The sequence below is a fragment of the Palaemon carinicauda genome, chromosome 25, assembly GCF_036898095.1.
Source record: "Palaemon carinicauda isolate YSFRI2023 chromosome 25, ASM3689809v2, whole genome shotgun sequence".
Lineage (NCBI taxonomy): Eukaryota > Metazoa > Arthropoda > Malacostraca > Decapoda > Palaemonidae > Palaemon > Palaemon carinicauda.
The window spans coordinates 38,525,152-38,530,222 of NC_090749.1; positions in this window are offsets into that span (position 1 = coordinate 38,525,152).

Below are 5,071 nucleotides of genomic sequence, written 5' to 3' on the forward strand. Positions count from 1 at the left end.
TATATATATATATATATATATTATATATATATATATATATAGATAGATAGAGATATTTATATGTATATTATATATATATATATATATATATATATATATATATAGATAGATAGATATATTTATAATATATATATATATATATATATATATATATGTATGTATATATATATATATATATATATATATATATATATATATATATATATATGTATATATATAAACTAATATGTACATACATATACCCATATACAGTATTTGTTCACATTAGGATCCATACATACATATATATATCCATATATATATATATATATATATATATATATATATATATATATATATATATATATATATATATATATATATATATATATATATATATATATATATGGATAGTATATATATATATATATATATATATGGATATATATATATATATATATATATACTATATATATATATATATATATATATATATATATATATATATATATATATTATGCACGAAAACTACGCTATAATGAAATAAGTGAATAGTATGTATGTATGTATGTATGCATGTATGTATGTATGTATGTATGTATGTATCTAGCTATCTATGTATACATATGCGTTTATTGTAAAATTTGAATTAATATTTCCATTGAAATATTATAGCAATATAGAAAAATTAATATTATAAGAATCTCAAATAAATGCCACGCAAAAGCTTATTTACTGTTCATTTGCCTTCAGGAGCTTACCTTTTGTTTACTTCTTAATCAATTTAGTAATCACAGATGTGCTTAATTAACGGTTGTTGAAGTTCTAATATTTCCCGGCACCCTCTCGAGAGATAATACTTTGGACCTAACCTGGAGAAAACGCCGCACTTATTCACCAGAGGGTTGGAAACTGGGACTTTCAAACTGTTTACATTGATTCAGTCTTATTACAATTTCTTTTTTAGAGCATTTCATTGTATTCGAGTGTTTTTAATAGTATTTTTGTTTTTCTATCTCTGGCGTGAAAAGTTTGTTTTGATTGGATTAAATCTTAATGAGGTATTCTTTCTATGTTCATGGTTATTGATAAAAATCTTCAATAGCTGTATCATAGATAATTTTCTTATTGTATAATTGCATCATGTTAAAGTTTCATTTCGTCTCATATTAATAATCGGGGAGATATATATATATATATATATATATATATATATATATATATATATATATATATATATATATATATATATATATATATATCACAAGCACACGTGATTTCAATCAATGTAAATATCACCCATGAATGGCATTTAATACCGAATTCCATCTTGGGAATATATATCCACTTGGAATTCATTTTATGGTAACAGCTTCTGGCCGGATGGAGATTCGAACCCACACCTGTTCGGCTGGAAACCATGCCAGCCACGAATCTACCGACTGAGCTCTCGAGAGCTCAGTCGGTAAAGTCGCTCTATATATATATATATATATATATATAATATATATATATATATATATATATATATATATATACTATATATATATATACTATATATATATATATATCTATCTATCTATCTATCTATCTATCTATCTATATACACATATATACACACACACACACATATATATATATATTATATATATATATATATATATATATATCTATATATATATATATATATCTATATCTATATATATAATATATATATATATATATATATATAATATAATATATATATACACACATATATTGCCCAGACACTTTCTCTGTTATATAGGGGAGGTATGCGGAATATGAATTCTTTGTCCTAATTCTTTTTTCATGGGTTTATAAGAAATTATTATTACTATTATTATTCTTCAAATACTAAGACGAAAATGGGGAGATTGATGTAGAAACACCCAAAAATTAACAATTGAATAAATTGATCCGTAATATCACTTGTGGGAAGTAGGGTGGCAAGATTAAGTCCTGGGATTATGGAGTTTCAAAAAAAGAATTTATATTTTTACTATCAAACTCTGATTCTGTTCTCAAGAAAAGAGAATTGTGTAAATGGAGGATTTGGTTAAATACTTCGAGTGCATGAAATATGAGGTACACTTTTGTTTCAATTAATGGCTAGGGGATTTGGTCCATTGAATAAATGTACCAAATGTAAAATGATTTTAGGTCGAGTCTAAGGCGATCAAGTCCCTATCAATTAAAAATAACATCTATGTATGACGTCAAATATAATTGAAGTGAGCAATTTATATATTTTAGCAATCCATGTTTTCCAACGGTTATAATAGTATAGGCGGATGAGCAACTTGTTGGAATAATGAGAGTTTTGGGTGTGGAGGAAATGTCCCCCTAAATCTCGATGAAGTCACTGGCAGCAGGGTGACGGATTGTGTTTAAGGCGATGGACAAACTTTCTCTTCGGCTTTTACTCCTAATGCCTGGCGGTTGATCTTACTAGATTTAGTATGTACTGGCAGGGGTCACTTGCCTTAGTTAGATAGGTACTGTGCATCACAAGGACACTGACTATCCTTTGAAGTATCTAGCCAATGAATCTTCTGATGCCCTTGGCGTCAATAGTCGTAGGAGTAGATGATGATGATGATGATGATAGGTAATATATAATATCTTAAACGTAATCGATTACAGTGCGTGTCTTGATGTATTATTTTTTGTGTTTAACAAGGAAATTTTACTTTAATTTTGTTATGGATAACAGATATATCATACATTCATGACAGACAGACTCTGATAAATGGTTTAGGCTAATAATAACCTCTGCGCAATGCGAAACCAGGCGCTACTGTTAGTAGATAAGAAATATTTAGATATCGCCCATGAATGGCAGAGGCAAGGGCCAGTGACAAGCCGTAGAGACTGGCCATATATACATACAGGATGATCAGCACCAAAGATCCCTCTCAACCCAAGCTAGGACCAGGATGTCCAGGCAATGGCTGGCGATGACTCGGGGTCCCCAAAACCCCCATCCTTAGTTCATATATATATATATATATATATATATATATATATATATATATATATATATATATATATATATATATATATATATATATATATATATCTATATATACTCACACACACACACACACACACACACATATATATATATATATATATATATATATATGTATGTATATTTATATGTATATATATGTATATATATATACACACATACACACACACACACATATATATATATATATATATATATATATATATATATATATATATATATCTATATATATATATATATATATATATATATAGACACACACATACAAAGGGCAATCTAGAATATATGAATATAATCGTACTTGAATAAATAGAACGCTAAATCTAAGAATATTTTCTTAAAAATAAAACAAAGTGAAAAATATTTCTTTTATAACCATAAAGATATGTATAACTATACAAATGACTATAGTAAGCAGTCAGGAAATTTATGAATGGAAGATTATATTATTCATTCTCACGCAGGTACATGAATAAACTGACGGGTATCAATGAATATTAAGATTTATGGCCGCCCACCCATCCTTCTTTGCCAAAATCCCGTCAATCAAAATAAAAAACAAAAAGGCTGACAAAGATTGTAACCCTTCGATATCTTCCATCTTTTTCCTCGTTCTTTTTTTGGGGGATATTTCCATATTGAAAACTTTTCATGATGTCTCCAAAATCTTTTCTTCATCCTGAGAACTGAGATTCGAAATAGATTATGTGTTCCAAATTTCCTGTTGAAAATAGAGATTGGAGGTAGAGAGAAAATTTATCCTTTTGGGACCATTGATAAAGGTTCGATGGACTAGCAGTTTCCCATTTTGAGGACAGAGATTGGAAATAGATGAGTCTACTCTTTATTTTTGCTTACAAGAACAGAAAATATGTTTTACAATTTCCTTTTTCTATTTGGTGGAGTAAGACTAAATATTTCTACCACACCCATGCCTGGTTGTCTGCCGGACTGGGGTTCTAGTCCCGCTCAAGCTCGGTAGTTTCTTGTAGTGTCTGTAGCGTCACCATCCTTTTGAGCTAAGGATGAGGATTTGGGGAGCCTAGGGGTTTATCTACTGAGTCATCAGTAGTCAATGTCTGGCCCTCCCTGGTCATAGCTTTGGTGGAGAGGGGCTTAGGCGGTGAACATCAGTTGGGTATTCACACTGTCCCTTTGCCTCTAACATTCACGAGCGACATTTAAACCTTGAACACCTTATAAGGTTTGGAGTTGTGGTAGCTGATGCGGTAATGTTCCTGACTGGTGAACGCCAGACTGGGGTTTAAGCCCCTCTCAAACTCGTTAGTTCCTTTGGTCGCTACAACCTCACCATCCTTGCGAGCTAAGTATAGGGGTTTGGGGGGAGTCTATAGGTCTATCTGCTGAGTCAACAGCAGCCATTGGCCTAGCCCTCCTTGGTCCTAGCTTGGGTGGAGAGTGGGCTTAGTCACTGATCATATGTGTCAGTATGTAAACCACTCAATGAGAACAGAAAACATCTTTTGTACTTATAAAATTGCGATTGAAAAAAGCTACATCTAGTTTCACATCTAAGAATATATATTGAATAAGGATTATACCAGCATTTCTGTCTTTGGAAAACAGATATTTGGAAAATTACAAAAGCAATTATTCTTAATATGTCTGAATGTTATTCATGAGATGTGACGACATTTCATGGAACGCTGGGCAAGAGTTTGAGAAAAGATTTGATTCGATTTTGTGGTGAATCCAGATCAGATTGGTGTTTTCCTTTTCTTCATCATGATATATTTCTAGACGCCATTAGGGATATCAATATTCTAGGAATCTGTGGCCTACATTATCTTGAGGGATCAGGAGCTGATTTCACTGTAAGGCATTTTACTTCTTTGCGCGTTATTGATAAATAAATTGTTATGTAAATAGTGAATAGTTGCAAAGACAAAAAACATTTGAGTGACCAGATAGTCTCTATAACAAGGTCTTCCACTAGCTATGATTAGAGTTCTCTTGCTTGAGGGTGCACTCAAACACACTTATTTTATCTTGTTTCTCCTCCTATTTTTTGTTGAAAAA